The sequence below is a fragment of the Anser anser genome (genome assembly GCF_964211835.1).
Source record: "Anser anser genome assembly, chromosome: Z".
Taxonomy (NCBI): domain Eukaryota; kingdom Metazoa; phylum Chordata; class Aves; order Anseriformes; family Anatidae; genus Anser; species Anser anser.
In genome coordinates this window covers 35,556,512-35,582,814 of record NC_139723.1, presented here as the reverse complement: position 1 = coordinate 35,582,814, position 26,303 = coordinate 35,556,512, and the positions used below count along the sequence as shown (strand labels likewise).

Genomic DNA, 26,303 nt, shown 5'->3' with positions numbered 1-26,303 from the left:
ACTTTTCTTTTCTTTTCTTTTCTTTTCTTTTCTTTTCTTTTCTTTTCTTTTCTTTTCTTTTCTTTTCTTTTCTTTTCTTTTCTTTTCTTTTCTTTTCTTTTCTTTTCTTTTCTTTTCTTTTCTTTTCTTTTCTTTTCTTTTCTTTTCTTTTCTTTTCTTTTCTTTTCTTTTCTTTTCTTTTCTTAATCCCTCAGTGGCGTGTATTCTGATCAACATATGGCATTAAGCATTTATTGAAGAATTGCTTATGTCCTGGGCAGAGTTTATGCATTACCTTCTTTAATTCAAGTAGATTTCTCTGATTTTTTTTGTGCATTGTTAAATATTATATCTAACAATCCTTAATCTCTTTATTCTAAACTCTACTCTTTGTAATTATTCCAATTATTTACACTTATTTCAGTTTCACTGGGATTATCCCTGTTGGTTAACCATAGGTTTTTCAGAAATGCAGAATGCACAACTTATCACATACTTAGTAACCAAATAATATGTCGGTTACTAATAATATTCCCTTAGTGCATATCTTCATTGTTGCATATTTGTGTAACTTTGCAAGAAGACAAACGATACTCATTCTTGAAGGAGACTTCTAAAAGATTTTAATTTTTTTAATTACTTATTTCACCAACATATTTATTTTATTGATAGTCCACCACTGAGGTAAATTAACAGTTGTGGGAAAAAAAAAAAAGTGGGAAATACCGCCTGATAAGCATTCGATATGTGCTGAAAATTGCCAATCTAAACAACTGTGTGACTGACTCAATAGTTTGCTACCGGAAGCTAGCAGCCCATCCAAAACCTTCTCAGGGCTCCCATGGAGGGCAGCCCACTCCCCCAGTCTACTGGCTCACTCTGGCTGGCCAGCTTTTTGGGACAGGGAGTTTAACCACCTCAGAATGGGCAGACATCTCCACCTGAGCTCTCTGTTGCTGCTGCAGTGCATGTAACAATGTGTTTCCTTTTGTTCTGGCAGAATTCCTGCTCGAATGAATCTCCTACAGCTTGCGTTTCTGCGAGCTGGAGGGTTGTAATACCCAGATTGCCAATTCTGCTGCAGAACAAGATGAGTTTGCTAGCACATTTCAGCTGCAGGCTCTTTCTTTGCCATCATCAAAGTCAGCAAAATGGTAGGGAGGGTCAAACAGAGGTGAGGCTTGCTTGCAGCCAAATTGTACTGATGTCCCCAGCTTCTTTCTTTGTCATGGAGGCAGTGCAGCCTGTCTATGACTAAGCTTAGAAGGCAAGGTTCAGTCAGCTTTTATTGTCTCTTTCAGTGTCAGCTGTACAAAGTAAATGGCAATTAAAAGACCTTCTCTGATCCTTCAGCTGGTAGCTTTCATTCGGAGTCCTACTCTCCTAACTTAATTGAAAGTGAAAATAGTATTTTTTCTTGCACGTTTCCATGTCCTGAGAGCTTACCCGCAGCTACAGTTTTGGACTGGGTCTCTCTTTCTACAAATGATAGGCTTTCAAAAACACTTGGTGAATTCTTTGCCTCTTTATTTCAGCTTACTCAAGAAATTGCATGCAGGCTTGCAGCAAATCCTACACAGTCATCCAGGGCAGGCTCTGTTCCCATGCTTCTTTGTGTGGAAAACATCCTTTTGTCAGAAGATCCTTAGTCTCGTTATCAGCAGTTCACACATGTGGTACATGCAAACAGATACACATCCTTCAGCTGCCCTGACATTTGCTGGGAAAGTAACATAGTGTTGCACAAGCGATTTACACTTCTGTGTTCAGGACATAGTGTGTCTTCAGGCAATATAATGCATACACTATCTGGGAGTGTTGGTCTTCTGGACCTACTGTTCACAAATAATGAATACTTTTTGGCAGCTTGGTCTACAGCAATGATAAGATTGTGAAGTGTCATGTCCTAAGGGGCTTGAGGAAGACAAGTAGCAGAATAAAGACCCTGAGATCAAGAAAGGGAGATTTTAGCTTCCTCACAGGAGGGTTAAGGGAGATCCAGTGAAAGACAGACTTTCTTGGAGGGCAAAGGAGTTCAGGAGTGTTGGAAGATTGTCAGAGATGGCCTCCTCAAAGCACAAGAGGGGTCCACAGCCTTAATCAGAAAAAGGAAGAGTCATAACGGGAAAACAGACTCCTAAACAGTGAGCTAGTTGGAGAGCTTCAGTGCAGAAGAGAAGTATGAGAGAGATCGAAAAGGCAAGACTCCTGCAAAGACATGCAGAAATACTGCTCTGGCACAAGGAGATGTGGTTAAGAAAGTGAAAGCTCAGACAGAGCTCAAACTAGCAAAAGATGTCACACATAGCAAAAAAGGCTCTTACAGGTACGTTAGCAAGTAGAAGTACAAGGAAGCTGTAGGTCTGCCACTGTATGGGGCTGGAAGTTTAATTTAAGATGCCTACAGGAAACTGCTCAGAACTACTCAGTCCTTTCCTTGGCTCAGTTCTCCTGGGGGAGACCAGCCCCCAAGTCTCTATGCTGAGAAACAATGACAAAAAAAAAATAATTTGGAACTACCAATAGAGGAGAAAGGTTGAATTAGGAACCAAAAATTGAACATCTATTGATACTTCCTCCAATTTCATGGGAAATTCTGACCAGATATATCAAAAAATGAAAATAAAAATTGCTATGAGAACAATTAGACATGGGATCCCAGAGAAGTGGTGGACTTGTTGAAATTATTCAAGACTCAGTGTGACAGAGCTTGGATAACTTGATCTAAATCACTGCTTTCCGCAGAAGGTTGAACGGGGTGATTTCTAGAGTCGCCCTCTAACTTGAACCTTTCTATCATTGTTACGATCCTCTCAGGATCCACGTGCAGGATTACAAAGAATGAGAAACAAACAATCTGATTACAAACAGTCCATTACCACTAGGGGCCACTTCAGCAAACATGCATGTGTATCACAGAATCTCAGAATGGCTGAGGTTGGAAGGGACCTCTGGAGACCATCTTGTCCACCCCCCTGCCAAGCACGGTCCCCTTGAGCACAGTGCACAGGATGGCATCCAAGCAGGTTTTAAGTATCTCCAGGGAAGGAGACTCTACAATCTCTCTGGGCAACCTGTTCCAGTAAAGAAGTGTTTTCTCAGATTCAGCCGGAACTTTCTGTGTTTCAGTTTGTGCGCACTGCCTCTTATCCTGTTTCTGGGCACAACTGAAAAGAGTCTGGCCTCATCCTCTAGACACCCTCCATTCAGGAGTTTACACATTGAGCAGATCCCCTCTCACTTTTCTTCTCCAGGCTAACCAGGCCCAGCTCTCTCAGCCTGTCCTCGTACGACAGGTGCTCCAGCCCCCTCATCATCTCCGTAGCCCTCCTCTGGACTCTCTCCAGATGCCCCATGTCCCTCTTGTACTGGGGAGCCCAGAACTGGACACAGTACTCCAGGTGTGGCCTCACCAGGGCTGAGCAGAGGGGCAGGATCACCTCCCTGCTGGCTACACTTTCCCTAATGCAGCCCAGGACACCGCTGGCCTTCTCGGCCACAAGGGCGCATTGCTGGCTCATGTCCCCCAGGACTCCCATGTTCCTCTCTGCAGAGCTGCTCTCCAGCATGTCAACCCCCAGCCCGTGCTGGTTCTTGGGGTTGTTCCTCCCTAGGTGCAGGACCCTGCCTTTGTTAAACCTCTTGAGGTTGCTCTCCAGCCTGGCAGCACAGCCCTCTGGGGTACCAGCCACTCCTCCCAGATTTGTGTCATCCGCAAACTTGCCAAGTGTGCACTCTGTTCCATAACCAGGTCATTGATAGTTGAACAACTCTGGACCCAGTACTGACCCCTGGGGGACACCACTGGCTACAGGCCTCCAACCAGACTGAACCACTGATCACAACCCCCTGAGTTCTGCCATCCAGCCAGTTCTCAATCCACCTCACTGTCCACTCATCTAACTCACACTTCCTGAGTTTGCCTTTGAGCTTGCCTACTCATCCCTTTAGTTTCCTCTATATTTCACTTCTTCATGCTTCCCTCCCAGTCCTGTGCCCCTCAGTTACCATCCACATCAGATTCTGTAAAGAGTTTTTGTTCCCCAAAACACTGAAATTCTTATTCTGAATAATTTGCTCACAATGTTCAACCTTTGGCTTCTGGCAAGGGCTGTTGTCTTCTGTTCCAGGGGCAGTGAAAAAATACCTCTTCTTAATGATAAGATTTTGTTCCTGTTTCTGGTGTTTGCAGCTACTCAGCGTATGCCTTCTAGAACAAGATGTGATAACTTCTTCATGGCTCCCACTTGAGTTATTTCTACTTTATGGCTGTGTTGTTTTGGTACATCTGTCTCTGCATTTTGGAAAGCTTTTGTGCTACTACATGGAAAGAGCTAGGCAAGCATTTATACCTCAGTTCCAGGAAATTTAGTCCTCAAACCTCTCCCTCAAATGTTTTGGCATGTCTCCTGACATTTGAGGTCTTAGTGAGGAAAATGTGAATTTCCATCCTGACCCAGAATTATATCCAACTAATCTCTACTTTTTTTCCATTATTGAATATTTGCTTATCTAAGATGCACTGGAGCCAACTGAGGGGGTTCACCTAACAGCACTAGTGTACTTATCTTACATACAGGAAAAGGCTGTGCTGCCACAAACCTGCTGATGCTCACCCAACAACTGTTTTTAGTCCCAGTAGACTGAGTCAATGTAAGGTGCAAGGTCCTGCATCTGGGCTGGTGCAATGCCAGGCACAAATAGAGGCTGGGCGGTGAATAGACTGGGAGCAGCCCTGAGGAGAAGGACGTGGGGGTGGTGGTTGACAAGAAGCTCACCATGAGCCAGCACTGTGCGCTTGCAGCCCAGAAAGCCAACCGTATCCTGACTGCATCAAAAGCAGCGTGGCCAGCAGGGCTGGGGAGGTGATTGTCCCCCTCTGCTCTGCTCTTGTGAGACCCCACCAGGAGCACTGCGTTCTGCTCTGGGGCCCCCAGCACAAGAAGGACATGGACGTATTAGAACGAGTCCAGAGGAGGGCCATGAGGATGCTCAGAGGACTGGAGCACCTCTCCTATGGAGACAGGCTGAGGGCATTGGGGATGTTCAGCCTGGAGAAGAGAAGGCTCCAGGCAGACCTTATAGCGGCCTTCCTGTACCTAAAGGGGGCCTATGGGAAAGCTGGGGAGGGACTCTGTGTCGGGGGTGTGGTGATAGGACAAGGGGCAATGGTTTTAAACCAAAAAGGTGTAGATTTAGATTTGATATAAGAAGAAAATCTTTACCCTGAGGGTGGTGAGACATTGGCACAGGTTGCCCAGAGAAGCTGTGGATGCCCCATCCCTGGAGGTGTTCAAGGCCAGGCTGGATGGGGCTTTGGGCAACCTGGTCTGGTGGGAGGTGTCCCTGCCCATGGCAGGGGGTGTGTGGAATTAGATGGTCTTTAAGGTCCCTTCCAACCCAAACCTTTCTACGTTTTTGTGATTCTCCGATCCACATCAGGTATGATTCCAGGCTCTGTGTCTGCCTCTTGCACATACCTTGCCACTGAAATTTTTGTGGCAAAATAGTTTCACAGGCCAGCCTCCATTACCAGGGCTGATACCCAGTATGCTCCAGCTAACTCCTCTTCCCATAGCTCCAAGCCCTGGAGCTCTCTGAGCTCCCTGTCCAAGTTCTCCCAGGACACACACAAGTTCCAGTAATCCTAATTACTTTTTGGCTGATACAAGAAATACAGAGGGAAAAAAAAAAAAAAAAGGCAATCTGTACACATTGGCTTGCCTTTGTGCCCTTGTTGCAAAGGAACCTTAAGGTTTAGATTAGATGCTTCTAAAGAGCCCAGCCTTCCTCCTCTCCCCTTTGCTTCCTGAAAGTACCCTTTCTCTCTCCTTCTTCCAGCCATTTTTCTGCACCCAGTCTTTTCTCATTTTTGATGTGACTGAAGAGAGAACCCTTCTTGGATTGCCACTCATCTCCTTGTCAGGAGCCTCCCAGATCAGACCTGTCAGATGTTCAAAATCCATCACCACCTCATCCTTAGCTCACTTGTCACCCTGCCGAGTTTCAGATTGGAACAATTAGTTTGCCTTGAGTCGTTGCCAATTATTTTGCTGCTGTATGATTAAATGGACTGTAATTGAATAGCTGATCACCAGGATTTAATGACCCTCCACTGTTAAATCTAGCCAAGTTAAAGATTTTTTTCCCTTCTGTCACCTCCCAGGGGACTCTAGCTGAATCCGGAGGCAAAAGGTCACAGAGGAGACAAGCAAACACAACGAGAACAGAATTTGCAATGTGATATAAAATACTATACAGAGTCCCTAATATTAAACAGGATTTATGCAGAGTGGCTCACAGGTTGTTTTGCACGCACACATGCACACATTGGTAAGAAAAGAGCATAGTGGACTTGTGTGTAAGAACTATGCATTCTTTCCCGATCAAGAAAACCCTGTTATTTAGTATACAATCCAGTTAGATTGAAACATACTCTTAAATATGTAATTATACACTCAGAAAAATGGATTTTTTGTCTATGACTAATATTCTTATACTAATAACTATCTGTTTCCCCAAAACCATCTCCCAGAACCTAGACATGTTATCTGTTTGTAAGTTGAAAAATAAAATAAAATAAAATAAAATAAAATAAAATAAAATAAAATAAAAAGACAGTAAAAAAAAAGCATAGTTTGTTTTTAATGTGCCTATAGCAAGTTTTCTTTAATGTATCAGATGTTGGAGCTGTTACAAAATTAGATTTTTTTTAAAGTCTTGGACTACAGCATTGTGGATAACTATCCCACAGTCTGAACCAGCACACTCGAACACATCAGGAATGTGTGTTAATGGCCCAGTGTCTTGTTTAGAAAAGAAACCACGGTGCCCTTATAGTACATTCTGCTAAGCAAAGCTTTCAGCAAATGTTTGTGCGCTCTCAGCATCAGCACTGATGTGACTGACTTTTACAGTTGCAGGGTAGTTCTGATCTATTAACTCAGGCGTGCATGTGAAGCAGCCTCTCCTACATTCCTTGATACTGCAAAGAGCCAACCAATGATTCATCCAGCTGAAGACCTCTTTATGAGAAAACTGAATCACTGAAGCTCTACTATGTTCAAAATAGTGAAGAAAAAGATGCTATCATTCATTCATACCTACGTATAGTAGGTACTGCTAACACATGTAATGGCATGTTCCTTGCTCTGAAATATTCCCAGCTCAAAAGACAGAGTTTTTCAGAGTGTACCATGTTGATTACACTGTGAAGGTCCTGGACCAGCAAGATAAATACAAATCATACTTCTTTGTATTGTTACTGATTTGGTGCTGTTACTGATCTTTGTAGGTTCATAAGTGGCTTTACCAAGATTGACAGGACTGTTCCTGGGCTTAGGTTTTTTCTCAAGGTTTCAGCATAATATGCTAACAAGAAAAAAAAATCTGAAAAAAAGAAAAAAAAAAAGAAAGAAAAAAAAAGCATACACATTAAAACCAAATTTGATCTAGGCAATGAAATGACCATGAAAATAAGATATCTAGGTAATGAAACATTGAATCTAGGTAAGGTACACTGGATGAATTTACAGAAAACCATTCCATGAACAAACGAAACACAACAGTGTTTTCCCGCATGTAAGCTCCAGTAGTGGGATAAACCAGTGGGATAAGCTTAAGCAGCTGGAGAGATACTGGCACTGACGTTCTCTTCCTTGTCAATGCACATATTTTCACAAATCTCATGAGAACATCATTGTCAAGTTTGGTTGAAATTAGCAAAACAGTTTGGAGGTCATGCAGACCATCTTCACAGAAGTACCAAGACCTACTTAGAGCAGGTCCAGTACACCTGCAGGTGCTTCTGTCTGCATGCATAGATCAATTTTTGTTAATTACAGTTATTCAGGTGCAGATAAAAACATTATTGGATTTAAAGTAATCTCTAGGTAAACCTGGGTAGGATTCAGAAATCTTGTTTTGTTTCTTCAGAAGGTGATTATGTTCACATCCATCTGTGCAAAAGAAATATGATTCCCTCCTGCAGACAGCTGGTAAATATCATGTAGGCTCCCCTCAGCTGCAGAATCCCTGGCTGATCCAGTTATCTTTGTTTCGTTGTTATTCTCTCTGGCAGCAGGAGCCCTTAGCAGTCCTTACTTTGGGCCCTAAGTGGGAGGTAGAGTGCGAGGCACTCAGCCACAGCACCCCCAGGCATATCCTCATCTCCATTTCACCAGGGACCAGCACTGGGAACCTGAGCACAACACTTCATTTGTGGTCTGCTGGCTTCTTCTCCACATTTTTTGTCTCTCTTGTCTATTCAGCCTGTAATCTTTTCAAAGGCTGGGACTGTCTCTGACTGTCTAGACACACAGGACCTGTTACAATGGGACATTGATTTCTGATGGGGTCTCCATCTGCTTACTGTATTGCAAATGACTACTGCTAACTTTAAAAGAGCTACATTTCAGCATCAGGGTTCAGCAGCAATAAGAACACTTGGACTTTGTTACAAAGTTAAATAATGCCTCATACTAGTGAAGAGAGAAATAATTTATTTCAAAATCAAAGTTTGTAGGCTAGCAGTGAATTATGTGGCTTTCATGCTTGGCTAGTCATGTATGCTCTTGTTTCTTTCCCTGCTATCTGCTAAAGCTAACTTGAAATGTCTGACAAGTTGCTTAGTTTTTCTGTGCAGTATCTGCTATACATATTGTTATTTTTAGCACTGTTTCTGTTGTTCTTATTGCTGCAGCATCTGAACATCCCAAAACAGCTGAAGAATGTGCCTATGACACATGAATGTTATTAGACCCATTTTACAGGCAGAAATATAAAGGCATGAAGTAATTCATCCATAATCATGTAAAAAATACATTGCACTGCTTGGAACTGCAGAACTCCAGAGCCCTTGTGTAATCCTTCATCTTGGGTCTAGCCTTTCTACAATGCTAGATTTTATTTCAAAACCTCCAGGAAGCCTCTCAAGATCTCTTGTTTCTCCTTGACATATGAAAAATATGAAGTGTGATTAGTCCCTAGAGCATTTTTGAAGTTTACAAAACCACTGGCACCTGAAACCTATTCCCAGAATTGCATCTTATGTCTGATTTTTCACATCCTTTGATTCTGTTTACGTAGACAACAAGAAGATTTTGAGAAGATGCAGCTTCCTTTAAAAATATTCCTTTCTCCCCCACCTAACAAAGTAAAGGAGAGAGACAGGACAGACAGAATGATTGGCACAGGGTAAATTAATAGGAAGAGATAGCTCTCTGTCCCTTTATAGGTTAACAGCTGCAATACCATCACAGGCTCCAAGAAGACAGAAATAATGTGTCTGTGGTCATTGTTCAGCCTTGGCAAGCAACTCTGGAGATTCAGTGTTAGCAGCTATTGATACCAAGAGCAACGCTGTCTTCCTGCTTTTGTGAGAGTACCCTTTGGATTACCCAGGGTTCTCTGCAGTTGTGCTTTTGAAACATGCCTGGCTCACAAGTCATCCCAACCCAGAGAAAAAAAAAAAATCAGCAAAGCCTGCTATGCAGAGCAGCGTCTGAATAGCCAACAGCCAATTTGCCAGCACAACAATTCTGCATTGAGCCGATTGCTAGATATGAATATCCCTTTCAGGGACAGCTTCCCAAATGAGGGAAATCCAGAAGCTGGCTTTTGAAAGTGAAATTCCCTGGGAATTCAGCATAAGGCTTTGCCTGGCAACACTCCCACCCAAGAACCAACAAAAAGCAACTGGCTCTAATCCTTCTCCTTATGTATTTTGGCAGCTTTCTTCCATTTAAAAAGAAAATAAAAATAAAAATCCATCTTGCTCCCATATTGGAAAGAGTCCAAGATACACACATTGGGAGTACAGGAACTGGCATTTAAAGTCCTCCTGATGCTTTTTATGCTGGGTCTTTGATCACACAGAAGAAGGCAGTGCCTTTTGCCTTTTACAGTCTTAAAACAAAAAGTTGCTCTTGGAAGCTGTCTGTAATGCAATTTGGTGCTCAGCTTTCCTGATTAAACTGTTCTAAATAGTGCCATAAAACAAAAAACACCATAATAATCCTGATTCTGGCCTCCCTTATGTCTCTTCTGAACCATGAATTTAGTGAAGATTAAAACAAATGTGAGCCCTTCATTTTCTTTTGTTGTTTGTGTGACCATTGAACAGTTTTTATAAGATGCTATTTTTTAAAAGCAGCAACTGTTAGTGGGTTCAAGACTGTGCTGAGATACAAGCACACATGCTTTTAATGTCATAAGTGCTATTGCTTTTCAGATAAGATGAAGTCTGAGATAAAGCTGTGGGGAAGATATAGTGTGAGACGATGGCCAAAAGCCATTTATGCCACTTCTGCCCTTCAGGCATGCTGCCTGCAGACAGGCATATCAGAAAATCTGATCCAAGATGTTTATAAACTCTGCTGCTATGTCTGGATCTGCTCTAAGTGATGTGTTGTCTCTGTCAGGCATTTAGTCATGCAGAGTGTTAGCTCCTACTATTTGTAGAGGTCTTGTATTCACTAGTACAATTTGACCTTTATATGAGAGCAAAAATAAGAGAATGCAGTTGTTCAAGTGATGGATAGTAAAGATATTACAAATTGACATTTAAAATAGGTATCTTTCTCATGTAGAAAATATCAGGCCTTGCATTTCATCATCAGATATCACATCTTAATTTGGATGTTAGGGAAAAGTCACATCTTACCAACATGAAATAGTTTTATTGATTCCAGCAGCATTTTAAGAACAGAAACCAACAGATATACCCAGAAGAGAAATGCTAAGTTGTCCAGCTTTAAAAGCCAGTTTTTCAGATGGTGTAATCACCTAGAATCGGTGGAAAAATCTCAGGTTTACACCTACAGAGTGTGCAGCGACTGTGGAATTTGAGAACTCTGGAAATAGCAAATTAGAACTACAAAGCACTGAAGGGAAATGTATGCTCTAACAGGTCTATCAGACAAGGATCAGTGAAGCAAAATCCAGTGCTCCTTTTAAATGGAAGCTGGCAACATATGAGATCTTGTCTAGCAGATTTTAATACTCTGACATGAAAGGCTAAGCTGAACAGATAAACCATGGTCATTTCTGCCAACATCTCCAGCCAGGCTGAGTATTTCCTGTGCTGGGCTGATGGAGCTGGCATTGCTCAGGAAGGTGGGTTGATGGAGCACTATGCTGCTATGTCGTCCTTAGCAATGCAATTTTTGTTAAACAAAAGACAATTGGGCAAATGTGATAAAAAAGGTGTAACCAGGAGAAGTAGCAGAACTAAGCTTACATGAAGATACCAGTAAAGATTCCACAGTCTGGAAGATGCTCTCATCTTCATCAACCTAATCCACCTCTGCCCAAAGTGGAGGATAGAGATAACAACTCTGCCTCAGGGGACACTTGGCTGTGGAGAACCTCCAGGGATGCCTGGGACCAAGCTCTCATGGCCACAGCCATGTGAGCTTGTGCTCAGTACCTTGCTCCTCTTGAGCACTGAGAGCCCAGCTCCTGTCCACAGAGAAAAGTGAAGTAAAAAGAACTGGTTTTCTGCAATTTTGTAGTTCTGCATTACTAACCACTCTTTCACTGAGGTGATTATCCTTAACACAGACCCACACAGCCTACAGTGTCATAGTGAGTCTAACTTCAGCAACACCTGGCTCTGCTTGACCTGGTCATCATAGAAGAGCAAGAAAAGCCCACAGACTGCACAAAGGTGATCTTGCAGGCAGGAATAGGATGGGACACAACACAACCCTGCAGCTAGCCCCTGTCCTAGATGGCAGAGCTGGTGGGATATACAGATAGAGGGACACTTCTGTTGAAAGACAGTCTGGGGAGGTGCCTTCAGAGAGCGCTGTGCTGTCAGCACATACAGGTGCAGCCACTGAAAAACTGTCCCAGCAGAAAACAAGGGGTCCTACCACCTGAAATCCTTGTCAGCATCCTTCATTTGAATGAAACGTGTAGCTTTCCTCTGTGGTTTCCTCTTTCTCGGTAACCATTGACTTCTTTCAGGTTAAACTTGGTTCTTCAAGTTTTCTTTAGCCATTTCACTTAACAGACTAATTGGTTGGAAGTGTTTTGGAGCCAAATCAAACAGCAAAGAAATGAAGTTCATAGGCAAAGAGTACAATTTTGGTCTGCAGCTCTTTTGTTCTTCTGATACACTGCATTAAACATTGCTGAAAACTGACTCCACTGTCCCAGTGTTGTAAGGCTCAAAGCCTCAGAAAGTCCATAGGGCACTGCTGAGTGAGTAGTGACTCTTGTCAAGCTGATGATGGTTAGATACAGCTCAGTTTGTGTCTTGATCTCTAAGACAAGGAGCTCTTTTTAAGAGGTAACATTGACCAGAGCAGGAGCTGATCTTTCGATCTCCCCTTGGGAAGAAGTAAATGCATCAACAGTGAGGTTGTTCAGGGCAACAGGCAACAAGAAAATCTACTGATATTCCATGACATGTCTAGGTAACCAGACAGCAAATAATGCATGGCATTTTACTGCAGCAAGTCATGGTCCGGTCTAGATCTCTGTGTATGCTATGCAGTTTAGAGATGGCAGAATTTCCAACCTGGAAAGAAAAAAGTACTCTGCTTCTGCCCAGTAGTACTGGTTTTCCAGAGAGCAGGCAGTTTTAATGGCACTTTTGCTCCCAAACCTGCCAACTTTTTGTCCTCTATACCTTCTTTTCTACAGTAAAAATATTTTTGATAAAACAGCACTAGACAAATAGCATATTCTGAGATCTGACCCTGTCCTTCTCCAGTTGCATTGTGCTGGTTTTCATACTCTGCAGCATCCAGAAATGCACTGTAATGTTGGCTTCACTGTACTGCAAGTGCAGCCCTTACTCTGCAACACGAATATTTCAGTGACGGTCTTGGAACAAAATCTGGTTTCACTTCTGCAGGTGCAAATCTGGAAGTTGCATCTGTCTAGCAAAATTTGGCTGCAGACTAAGCTGAAGCACCTCAGAATAGATCGTGTGGTATTACTTTCTAACCACAAGTCAGCAGTAATGGAATGATGTTTCACAATATTTGTCAAAGTAAGACATCCAGCAAAACTTGTCATAGGTATCAGAGACTGCATGTTTAGGGTGAAACAGTTCTCAAACTACAGCCAGTAATAAAGATTCAGCTGTTTTTTTACCACAGTACTGAACTGCTGTGGGGGATCAGTACACTTTGGTTAGTGTACCGTACCTGGATAATTATACCCAAGGTCTCAGATTTCATTATTAATCCTCTGTGCTGTGCCTGCCTGATGCTGGTCTTTTATTGAGAAACTGTTTTTCAAGACTCTGGTGTGTGTCCTGTCTCAACCTCGGCACAGGCTCAGGTGTATCTTGCTTTCAGTCTCTAGCTACCAGAGGTTTCTTCTTACATGGGAAGGGCAGGAGAAGGGGACATGTGTCTTGTCTCAGCTGCCACCATTGACAGCCCAGTGTGGTCACTACAGGCAAAGCTAAAATATTGGCCACGTGCAGAATGGCACAGGCACATGCTCTGGTCTCCTTCTCCATCAATGTGCCCCGTAGAGACATTCAGCTTTAGCCCTTCCAGTGATGGAGAAATTCTCTGAGACATAAGGAAGACATTAATCAACGCAACAATGCCTTATTCACTTGGCAGAGGTTCTAAGAAAGGAAATTAAGATACACTTCCATTTACTCTGTGGCATGGTAGCCCAAAGCTACTGGTTGCCAAAAGGTCAGAAGTTGCCGTGCTCTGTGTTAATAACCATGTCAGATGCTTATACCTGCAGTAAATGCAAAGTAATGCCAAATATCTTCTGTCAGCAAAAAAGAAGTGAGGTCTTTCATTCACTGCAAAATGCAATGGAAAGAGCATGCACACTGACAGCTGGTGCTGCATAGCTGATGTATGGTACCCAAAGTAAGAATAATACCGACAATCTCATGAGCCTGCATTAAAGAGAGAGAAAGAGGAAAATGATCATATTATGAAAATCCTCATGATATTAGAACTTCAGAAGGATACAGTAAAGATGGCTCAACTTCACAATAAATAAATAAGTGTTTCCTGTTTTGGACAGCTATAGATGTTGAAGGCCTGGATAAAGACAGCGTACAAGAGAGCAGCTTGACATGCTGGTGAGCCCCATGCTATCATGGACATGATTCCTGCATGTCTTTCTTTCTGGCAGACAAGGAGGAATCTGTCACACCATTTCTCTGGGAACAAAGCTATAAGGGATAAACCTATAAATGTTGTGCCATGCACAGCCCTCTTTTCCTTGCTTAGTAAGAGCTCCTCTCTTTTCTGAGAAGCTGTGCTCCATGCCCTGGCATTTGTGATGTTTCAAGGTCAAAACAGAAACTGTCCAGCCTCAGATTTTTGGAGTGATGAGACCTTAGTCATGAGAGAGTGGAGGTACATGAGTCAGCACAGGATCACCTAACTGTCCCCTTTGCTTTTCTTATCTCTTTTTTTTTTTTTTTTTAAAACACAAAATGCTAACCACTTAATCCTGAAGTTGAAGTAAGAATTGTCTCTCTTGCTGTGTCTGGTAGAGCCACACTCAGTATGGAAATGCCTGGACATCTATTACTCCCTGGTAGAGTTTTTGCAGGAATCTTAATCTCAGCTAGCTCTGCCGCAGCGCAGGAGCAGTCAGAGCACTAGGCACACCGCTCAACGACAGATGGCAACTTCCATCTCAGGAGCAACAACTTCAAGCTGTTCTTAAAGCCACTTCAGCTCAGTTGCTCATAACCGTCTGATGAAATCCACACCATGGAAGGTAATCTCAGAAAAAGCACTGAAGTCATTTTGTCTCCTGTATTTCAGGCCAGACTAGTACTTTGATTTGCATTTAACAAGCCATTGGACTGTCCCACCTGCAAGAGAAAGCAGAGGCCATCTCTAAGCCATTCTCAGCCTCAAGGGCACCCAGCAGCTGGAGCAAATGTCCTGGGATATACCCATGCACCCAGATCCCATTGCAAAGATGTTTTTGTGTGCTGTATGTCCTGTACTTATTTTTGGTAGGAGACCCATCGTAGGATGTACTGTGCTCCAAAAGAATTAATTCTAGCCCCCCTCCCTGTGCCTCCTTCTGACCTTTAGCCAGGCTATTTTTGCAGTGGATTTCTTTACTTCACTGGCTGTGAAAAAGCAGCAGCATAATGTAGTGATTTCAGGCAAAGGGACCTTTGTGGAGTTACACTGAGCTTTTGAAGTGAGGATACCTTAATGTTCCTTTCACTCTATTAATAATCTTCTCCATTTTGTACTCTTGTAAGTCTGCTTTCTGTTGGGATTGCAGCTTTGGCAGCTGTAGGTGAACCAGATAGGGACACTTCTCAGTAGCCCCCCTTCCAGTTCAGACAGGGTGCTTAAAAGCTCAAGGATCCAGCTTCCTTCCTGAAGTTAAACTCAAGGATACCAAATGGAAGTGGGGACGACAGGGCTCTGTCTGTGTCTTCCATGGACATGTGTTGGAGTAGTCCCAGAGCCACTGCTTGAGACCAGGTGCCATGCCAGCACCCGGTAAGGTCCCTTGCACACAGACCTTTGCCAATGCAGTTTGTACACAGAGGAATCAGCTTGCCCAGAGCCATGCAGACACAGCCACATCACCTCTGCAGGACAGCGATGCCTTTGCCAAGACACCTCAGTAAATTCCAGATGTGAATCCTCTACACTTGCCTCTGTCATTTTTGCTGCAGTCCAGCTACATGGGCTGGCCTCCTGTTTGTTTTTCTTAATCTTTTTTTTTTTTTTTCCTGTAGAAATTCCTGAAACTCTTCCAAGAGTTGAGCAAAATGCTGTCTTGCAGAACTGCCAGCATACCAGGTAGAGACAATCTTGGGAGATCAAACAATCCTTAGGGCTTCCTGCCGGCAACTGCTTCTGAGAGCAGCTTGTAAAAATCAGTGCTGATGACTATGAACACGACCCCTAGTCTTGCTTTGGTCCCAGTCCAAGCCCAGAATCTTTGCCTACACCCAATCCAGATCCAGCCTGACATTTGCAGAGTATCCCAATCTTCTCATCTGCACAACATGATAATTGGGGTGCTTATAAAGGAGCAAGAAACCGATACCATTTTTGAAGAACAGTCCTTTTCCTTGAAATCAGAAAAATAACTCCCTTCAGGATTTCAGAATGTGAAAACTTGGATGAGCACTAACATTCACACATAATAACATTTTTAATATCCTTGTTTAGGGCCAAACACTGATCCATTTGCTCAGTTTTCAGACAGGCTGCTTATTCCTTGGCATAGCCTCTCTGCTTCGCAAGTACCTGGCAGAGCAGCCCATCAGCCAGAACCTGGCACTCCTTCTGCAGGCAACAGGATGCAGAGGGGAGAGAAATGTGATTTCGTGATCTCCAGTTCCACTGGCAGCTCAGCAGAGCCAGCCTGGAAGAGAAGAGCAAATAAGCAAGAGCCAGCATAGGGGCAAGAGCTGATCATTTTTTTTCCCCCAGAGCGAAGTGAACAAGCTCATGACAGCATTGTTTCTTACTAGGGACTGTTAGCAACACCTTCTTACATATGCATGTATTTAACATTGATTGGTCCTGGAGATCATTAATTTTGGTGTCCTCCTGTCCCATTCATGAGCAAGCCAAATCCTTACTGGCAGGAATCTAGAGCTCCTCTTGATCCTCCCACTTGATCACTGGAGTTGCTGATACTGATAAGAAAGAATAATGTTCATACCACTTCTCCCAGTGGGAATTTCAGTAAAAAGCTTCCCTCTATACTTGAGACAGTTCCCATAACTAATTCCCTCTGCCGTATTTAGGCACTTCCTCATTTATTTATTTTTTATTCGCTGTGGTATTAAGAGTCCACATTCACCTTTTTTTTTTTTCTTTTTTAATAAAAGGGAAACTTTAAAGTGATGCTGTGCTCTCATTGATGCAGCACTGCTAGATTTGGGTTTTTCTCTTTTGTCTATTATTTTGCAGCCCCCAGAGAGGAAGCACACAGGAGTCATTCTGGTCCACAGCAGCCAACCTGAAACCCAAAGATACACCAAGGGAACAAGACACTGCTGCTTTCTCCCTGCTGCTGAGGGGCCTCATTACTGCTGGCCTGCAGCTAGCAAGAGGAAACTTCACTTCCTTCTGCCTGACTGGCAAATGGAAGTGTTGGAGCACTGACCTCCTCCTCGCTGCTTCCTGAAGCAGCGCTGTCCTTCTGAGGCCCCAGCTCTGCTCCTGCTCCTGCGGGCGAGCAGGCAGCCTTCATCACATCTTGAACCCAACATCTGCCCAGCCCGCGCATTGTTCGGATGATGCATCCTTTTCCCCTTGCCCTGCTTCCACCCGCACTTGCCTCTGTCCTCCTCAAGGTTTGCCTCATTTCCTTTTCCTTTTCCTGCTCAAGGCACCCATTGAAATGGAGCAGAAGAGGAAAAGAGATGTCTTGTGCAAATAGGCATGGAGGTGGGTCACTGTTCAGGGGCTTTCCTCTTCCAAGCACTGGGACTTTTCAGCTGGGACGCAGTCAGGTTATAAATCTGTTACTGGACATGTTCATGGCAGTGTAAGTGATCAACAAATTAGCACTGTTTAATTTCTTAATTTCTTAATTTTCTGTTGCATCTGTTGGGCACCATCCCATTCTCAGAAAAGAGGGTAGGGCTTTTCTTTTTTTCCTTTAGTTTTCTTTCTTTTTTTTCTTTTTTTTCTTTTTTTTCCCTTTGGAGCTCTCCAAGCAATACAGCTGTGCTGCATCCATGCTCTGGCACTGGGCCGTGCAGACCGCACAGGGAGGGGAGGTCGGGGCTGGGGCAAGCTCCAAATTTCTGCACGGTGCCAGATGAGGCAGATGTGCAAGTGCCTTGGCAGAGCTAGCCCACCAGCACTCTCGGTGTGCAGAGAGCTCATCCTGGTGAGCAGGACAGCTGGGACGTGGCTTTGGCTGAGCAACCAGGCAGCTCCATGCTGGGAGCAACGAGTCAATGAGTCAACGAGTCCCGTGCCAGAGGTGATGAGCAGCACCCATGGACATTCATGGACATGACAAGAAGGTGCCCCAGTGGATCCTAACCAGGGTTGTGCCAGGGTGCACTCTTCTCCCTGTCATCTTCCACATCTCACCCTAGAAATCACCTGAGCTGTATCAATGTTTTTCTATTTCAGTTAATGGGAGTTCTTCACATTTGCAGCAGAATAGCTCTGATTTCCATCTCTGCAACAAAGGTCAAAATCAGACCTATGTCCTGATTCCTTAGGGATTTTTTCCATGTCTTTTACAGCTGTTGGCCACTTCATTAACTTTTAAGCAAGCACAAGAGTGTTTTCATTGACTGCGGGGGCTGTCCTAGTTGAAGTAAGATGACAAGCAGAGGCTTTGGCTTTGAAAAAAAAAAAAAAGGGTCTAAAAGCTATAAGACTAGAAGTCTGTTAAAATGCAATTTACTTTACTGGGCTACCTTCTTTATTTGTATTTATGAGGCTTTTTATCTGGTGGGTGACATTTGGCAAGCCACTTCATCTGCCTTGCTCCCTTTTAGCCTGTATTAACCTCCCCTGTCTATTTTTAGACCCAAAAGAGTCTGCAATGCCGGTGGTTGCTCAGACATTATCTCCAGCCTGCAATACAGAGTAATAACGTAGAGGTGAAAATGTTCGGGCAGGACCTGGACGTGGCCGCAAAATACAAATCTGCTACTTCACCTGTGTAAAATGTAACCTGTATTTTCCTCATCTGCTCTGCCCGGCAGACCTGCCAGGGTCTTTCTTCCTGAAATGGTGAGTAAAGCGAGTACTTTTCTGTGGCCGAAGGCTGTCAGATGGAACACTGTTAAGTGTTTGGTTGATTGATTAAAGGTGCATTACTACAGTGAAACAGCTTATTTATTATAAAGCAGAATAATATTCCTAGTTCAGTGCAAAGGGATGTGGAAAATTACTTGTTTTGGGACCCTATCCTAGATGTTTGCCCAGGGGGGCTGAGCTATGGTATCAGTCTTGCAATGTGTACCCAGCAGCACACAGACCTGAAGGCTTTAGCTAATGTCAGGGTAGAAATCAATGAAGACCAGTCTAATAAGTGCCCATACATACAGCTGTTGTGGTGATAACCAGCAGGCACTTGACACGAAATAAGCAGCGGCCACGGCAAGCTGACAAAACAGTTAGACTTCCTTAACACAGAAGCTATGAGATAAACTATGAGTTATGAAGGGAAAAAAAAAAAAAAAAAAAAAAGATCTTGTATGAATGCACAGGTGAAAGAGACAGTAGCATTAAGCTGTGGCATATTAAAATGCCATGTGGGTGAGACAGGCTAGTGGCAAGCTAGATCCTGCTGAAATGACTCCTTACACTTAAAGAACTGCCCCAGCTCATCTCCTGTCTCTGCCCACTTCTGCTGTTGTTGTTATTTCCTGGTGTAAAACTAGGCAAGTTGTTTAACTACAAGGTATCTAAGTTACCTAGCCTAGGAGTGGACACATGTGGTACTTTCTGCCATCCTTCCTCTTGCCTCTAGAGACCAGGGACCTTCATTTTGTCATGCATCTTATGAGTCCTAGCAAAACGGAGCCCTAAGCTTACTTGTGTTTTCAGATATTGGTGTTACAGAAATAACTGTGACTGGATTTTGTTTGCTTTTGTCTTTGTGCCTAAATCTTCTGCTCTCATCCAAGTAGGGGATGCTTGTATCACTCTGGCTGCTTGCATGCTGCATCAAGGTATTTCAGCTGTGTTAGGGAAAGATTTCTTGCATTAGCACAAGCTGTCAAAGTGGGAGCTTTGAAGTGGGTCTGAGTAAGGAATCTCAGCCCAGCATCAAAGTGGACAGCAAGAGCTTAAAGGGTAAGTCCAAGCAAATATGGGGTTTTCACTGTCTATTTTTTTTATTTTTTATTTATTTATTTATTTACTTAATGCTCTGGCAGAGGTCTATTCTGTGAGCTATCACATTTTCCACAGTGTCTGAGTACACGTAGTAAGAACATATCTTTCCCGTCATTTAACCAACAAAGGTTGGCAAACTGTACGTGCAACAAAAAGCACAGGAGCAGCAGCATGCAGATGAAGCTGGCACTCTGCTGCAGGAAGCTGCAGAAGCAAAAGGGCCCCTTTTGTTCCCCGGGAAGACTGAAGGACTGGCTTTCTTCTCCCTTCTCTCCCTTCTGTCCTGTTTTCTTTGTGATGCATATTTTTATGCCTGTGGTTAAGGAACACCCAACAAAATCAAGTCACCGAGCAGGCATGCACCAGCAACCCTCATTTCTAAATCTCTCCTTCTCTCTGTAGGATCTGTTTCTGCTGTAGCTGCTCAAGTTCTGCTGAGGAAGCTCTGTACTGTGCTGAAAATCTGTTACAAATGGGAAAGGCTCTCTCTTCCATGAGGAAGATGGGCCGTGGATTTTGCAATTTGGTGAGGACACTTCTAGGGCACTGCTCTCCTCAGGGTGTGGAATTTCTGATGGAGTGGTTGGAAAGCTAAAGAAAAGGCTTGTCTAGACCAAGACAAAAGGTGTGATGTTAGTGCACTGAGACACACATGCTCCAACATGTTTAAGAGATCTTTCAATGCACGCAACAGCTAGAGGAAAGTCCATATGCTAATCACATTGCACTTAAGTCCATTTTTGCTAAGTCGTTTCTATTGAATGGCAAAACCTCAGGTATTTGGCATTTGCTTGAAAGTCACTAGAGGCAGGAGTTAGGTGACTTTGTGACACACTCCCACACCCCCATGCCCACCTCTCACAGCCTTGCTGAGACAAGGTACGTGCGTGGAGGTGCCTGGCAGGTTTTTGAGGTCGTAGCGCCTCGGGACTACGAGCAGGCCTCCAGACCCGGCTGCTAGACAGAACAGTTCGGTTCACGTGCCCTGGGGTGCTTGAAGCACTGCTGGAGATCAAGGGATTCACCCTGCACCTCTGCTAACAGCAGAGCAGCACACACGCCAGCTCCCATCTCCCTCCCAGGCGGAGCTGAGCAGTCCATACACAGCTTTTAATCTGATTATCAAAAATTGAAGTTGCCACCTTTTGCCTGCTTTGCAGGACATACTGAAACAGAGATGCAATTGCTCAGGCAATGGAGCCACATACAGCCCAAATCCAGGTGGGCAGCCAGTCGAATTCACCCCTGCCCCCCTTTACAAAGGGCTGTTTGACTTGCACCAGCCTGTGGGAGGGCAGCCACAGCCCATGGAGATGGCTGCTGAAGCGGGTCAGGGTCCTGGTGAAGCAGGAGCTGAGAGGAGACAGCAGAAGTGAGCACTGAGGGGGAAAAACAAGAAAAAGAAAGCAAGTTAGTAACCCGTGAACGGGGTTTTTATTTGCAACACACTTAAAGCAATTCCCTGCTCCACCTCATGGTAGCAGTGCTGCATCCCTTTTTGGGCACAATTCCCGGCTCGTAGGCCAGCAGTGGAAATAGTGAAATCTACAAAGTGGCAGGCTGGGAGAAAGATCGTCTCTGTTGAGACAAGATGAACGTGGCAGGTAGTTTCCAATAGGTGGGAAGGGGAGGTGGGGAGAATAACCCTGCACAGCTGGAGGTGAGGAGCTCCAATGATGGCAGTGAATCCGGTGGGAGACCTGAAGGAAACCTCCCCACAAGAGTGAGGCACCAGGAGGGGTGGTGGGGCCTCTCTCAAGGGGCCTTTTCAAGAGCAGCTCAGGCAAACATCTGTGGGGAATAATCCAGATACAGCTGAGTCTGCCTTGTGCCCCGCAAGTGGACTTGATGGACTCCTGCTGTCTGTCCTGAAGGTAAGGTGACGTTTGTTAAGGTGACGTTTTACTTAGGACCATTCACTAGGGTTAGTTTGGTGGTTGCAGTCAGATATCCCCTTCCTTCCCCCACCAACCCCACCTGTTGGGTACCGTTGGGAATGCAGTGCAACGTGGAGCACGCTGCTGTTTTAGCAGTCACAGGGCTGCTTTCTTCGCGCTTGTGGAGATGGATCCTCACCCTTAAATTCATCCTTGAATTCTTCACATCTTTTTCATGCAGTGCCAGAGGGAGGGAGGCTGGGGCTGTCCATCCCTCTAGAAAATCCTGCTCTATGTGACAAAATAAGAGTAAGACTTAATTGTGCGTTAGCCTCCCAGTTCCAAATAAACATATTTTTCTTTTTATCTGGGGGTGTGGAGGGGTGGTGATCAGTCCTTCCTTCCAAGGATACAGATGAGCACTGTGGCCTGGACATAAAGACCCAGAGAACCTTTTTGCAGTCACCTAACCCAGGATGCAGTGGCATCTATTCCCAAGGGCTGGGAGCTGCTGTCCTGAAATGGAACAGCCTCCAGAGCAACGAAACAACTACGCAGGCTGAACATGTTCAAGCTTCTCATCGTGTCATTACACTGGTATTTAATGGTGACTCACCAGCAGCATGGCAGTGATGATGGCAGCTGCATTAATGCCTGTGGCTTCTATCACCCACCAGCACAAATATTTTTACCATTGTTGTCTTGTAAATAATGTTTAAAACATCTGAGCTCTGTCTAGAGAAGCAGCTGTCTCCTTGCAGGTCTCTGCTGTGGAAAGCACACTAAGTTTCCCCAGTTTGATGTACTGAGCTTATCAAATGGAGATAATATTTCTGACTTCTCCCCTCAGTAACTCTTTAATGCTTGAGGCTCCTCTCACAAGTTTCATTTCTGCACGCCCTGTGAGGAGGCAGGCAGGCAACTGCAGCGATTCTTGTACCCATGCTGATACCTTATTAAAAGTCATGCCTTCCTAAAAAGCAGACGTAGCACCACAGTGCCTAAGTGCAGAAAGCCCTTGATGTTGTTGTTCGGCTTTCCTGCTCACATTCCTTGCTCATTCCAGCACATCACACTTCATCTAGTCAGGTCTGGAGCATGGGGACCATATCACTCTTTTTCTTCTCTGAAAGGCCATTTCAGAAACTGTTTGCCCAGGCCAAAAATAACAATAAATGCTTGAGTGTCTCTCCCCGGTGAAGAGAAGCATATGGAGCAGCTGAGTGCATGACCCTCCGAGCATCACCTCTCTGGTAAACCCCAGCAGGTCATGAGCTGCTTTAAGTTCACCCATAAAATATTTTAGGTCCTAGATGAAGCTGTATGATTTCTCCCAAGGAAGTCTGAAGCCACAATCTCCCTGTCTGCTGCCAGCCAGTGAAGCTGAGCTGAGTATGTAGGTCCTATAACTCACAGTGCCTCAGTGTCTGAGTAACTCATGGGGAAGTTTCCTCAGAGCCTGATAGTGATAGGGGTTGCACCTCCGTATGGGGTTTACATGGCAAGGTTTTTGGTAGCCGGGGTCTTCCGGGGTGGCCTCTGAGAAGAGTCCAGAAGTCCAAAAGGTCCTCACTGACCTTTTGCAAATCAGGACTTGAGTTGCCTAAGCCACTAGACCATCTTCTTCTCTTTCTTCAGCACACAGCACAGATCATTTACTTCACTGTTATTAATTCATTATGGATTATGAACCCACCCAGAAGTGGCAGAGATTGATTCTTCTCCTTTTTCCAGTGAAGAGAATTTACAACAAGAGAAAAAGAATGGATAAAAAGTTTTGTAGTGTTTTTTTTCTTCTTCTTCGTTCTTTCTTTTCTTTCTTTTTCTTTCTTTCTTTCTTTCTTTCTTTCTTTCTTTCTTTCTTTCTTTCTTTCTTTCTTTCTTTCTCTCTCTCTCTCTCTTTCTCTCTTTCTTTCTCTCTCTCTCTCTCTTTCTCTCTTTCTCTCTTTCTCTCTTTCTCTCTTTCTCTCTTTCTCTCTTTCTCTCTTTCTCTCTTTCTTTCTCTCTTTCTTTCTCTCTTTCTCTCTTTCTCTCTTTCTCTCTTTCTCTCTTTCCTTTCATCCTTCCTTCTCTCCTTCTTTCTTTTTCTTTCTTTCTGAAAAGAAGTTTAAGTGGAAGAACATTTTTAAAGGATATTCATTTCTGCTGGAGACAATCTGGTTTTGATGATCAAAATGTCAATTTCAAAATAAAACATCTCATTTTCTATGTGAAGTCAGTTTCAGTTCTCATTCTTACCAGTCCAAAGTGTGAAGGGCTTTTCATGTTTGTTTTCCTCAACTACAACAAAACAATTTTTAACTTGTCTCCAAAACTGCTGGGGGGGAGGTGAAGAACCCATATCCACTGCAGCTGCTCTAGTGGCAGCACCGTCTGGCTTTTTGCACCTGTCTGTTTTATGGCATTATGAATATACGAGTATGACGGCCCCAGATCCCAGTGGGAGCTGATCAGGATGAAATACTGAGCGTCCTGATCGGCAGCGGGTGCCTCCCATCGGGGCCCATTCTGCAACCAGGCAGGCAGTGATGCAAGCAGTGGAGAATCATTATTTTTTTTTAATTTTTTATTTATTTTTTTATTTCTTAATGATGAACTTGTAACACAGAGGCTGGGAGAGTGGTTCTTTACAATAGTGTCAGCAAAAAGACCTAGGGTGTAAAAATCTGCTTTGTGCTCCTTTGGTCTGTGTTTTATAAACAAAACAAAACAAAACAAAGCATCTTCAGTCATGGAAATTTCTTCTTGGTTTTGCAAAAGCAACACCACCACACACTGGTGGTTGGGATTGTGGTAAAACAGCATGAGACAGGCAGAACAACGTGCACATGTGGTTTTGCTGTGCTGATAGAGACAGTAGGGAGCAAACACACACAAGGGAGAGTATCTTTGCTGCAAATGAGTTGCTGGGAGTTTTGTTCTGGGAGTTAGTAAGTTGATTTCAGAGTGAACCTGATTCTCACGTATAGTCCGTTCCCCCCTTTTACCCTCATCATGGTATAGAGCCAAAGAGATCCTCAGTACAAGTGGGGATTGCACTGACCTGGAATGAGGAACCAGCCAAAGGATTTGAGCATAGTGATAATGTTTCCAGTTCCATCATCTTTACCCTGAAGCTCTTCCAAAGTGGAGCCAGTTTCACTTAGCTTACTAATACCCTTCATCAGATGTCTCCTGGTGGGTGCTAGGACCTCCAAAATTAGCCACCGCAAGGAGAAAAGCCGAGAGAGAGAGAGATAGACAGACAGACAGACAGAAAGAAGAAAAGCAAAATTCTGTTCCCATTAATTGCAGAGAAAAAGAGATTGAAAAATCTAAATTCCAGTGACAGTGAAAAGAAACAGCCAGTGCTACTTATTAAGCTAATACTTGTTAGCTGATGAGCTGTTCCCAGAATCTTCCAAGTCCCATTCTGTCATCCTATTTATGTTCTCTACCTTGTACTTCTTGCATTGCCCAAAAATCCAAAAATGTTTACTGGAAGTAGGGAAAAGAAAATGGGCCCGAGATACTGAAAGGCTATTAAGAAAAGATTTTTAAAAGTCTGAGTTTCAATTTCTGCTTTGGGTGTGATAATTCGATATCTTTCACCAGCCCAGGAGGTTTGCAATCTTTTCCTCAAAACAAAACAAAACAAAACAAACAAACAAACAAAAACAACCAACCGACCAAAAAAAAAAAAAAGAAAGAAAGAAAAAAAAACAGAAAAAAAGAAAAGCTCCAACTCAGAGACTGAGTAGCTCAGAGCAAGACAGATGGTGTTCACTGCCATTGCAGTTACTAATATGCTGTCAAGCCTAAAAATGGTAAACAGCTTCAACATCAAGGCCAGCAGGATTTTTTGCTAAACCTCTGGATGCAGAACAAAGTAAGCCAAGACCGGTGTCCTGCTTTCTGTCACCGGGCTGCTACCCAGCCTCTGTCCACTGGGGCAGGACCCCACCATTGCCACAATTCACATGTGGTGGAGATGTGACTCTTTCACCGTTTCATTCCTACTGATTTTTTTTTGGACCATGAATGCAAAGCTTATCATTCCAGATCAAGAAAATCATTCGTCCTTCGCTCCAGACTCAGAAAGCCTTCAAGTCACAGATTAATGGTACAGCTCAAGGCAATGCAGGGGAGTGTTTCTGGCATTCAGCTGGCCCCTGTGGGTATGCAGAGCCAGACCTCTGCTTTCTCATTGATCACGGTCAGAGAACAAGACCTACCCTGATGGGGAGGCCTGGATCTTTGGCCAGGTGAAGGGCAAATCCAACAAACCTCAGAGAACTGCCAAACAGAAAGGGGGGAGGGGGTGGAATTGGACCTGGCAAGGGGTCAGATTTGGATAGCCCTGTGTTGGCAGGGGGTCTCCAAAGAGACATGCTCTTTGCGGTGTTCAGCAGCTCATAGACTGTGCAAAACCAAGAGGTGAAAGGAGTGAAGATTTAAGGGAAGGAGAATAAACTTTGTATTCCTTTTATTTGTCTTCTGGAAATTATGAATGTATCACCTAACATTTACCTGCATTCCTTGTGTAGGTTTGCCCTTCTCCAGCTCTGTGCTCTATCACGGCAGGAACAGAGAGTACAGTATAAATATCCTGCTGTCCGGCCTTGCAGGTCTGTGCTGTGATGAAGGTTGTACAGCCAGTAAGTGT

The 26,303-nt window shown here is 43.9% G+C and overlaps 1 long non-coding RNA gene across 1 annotated transcript in view; it reads right to left on the bottom strand.

Moving 5' to 3' along the window:
- The window catches only part of LOC310889288, a 40,876-nt gene continuing 14,573 nt past the window's right edge, over positions 1-26,303 (bottom strand). The window contains exon 3 of the long non-coding RNA XR_014576498.1: positions 1-26,303. This is a non-coding gene — a long non-coding RNA (uncharacterized lncRNA).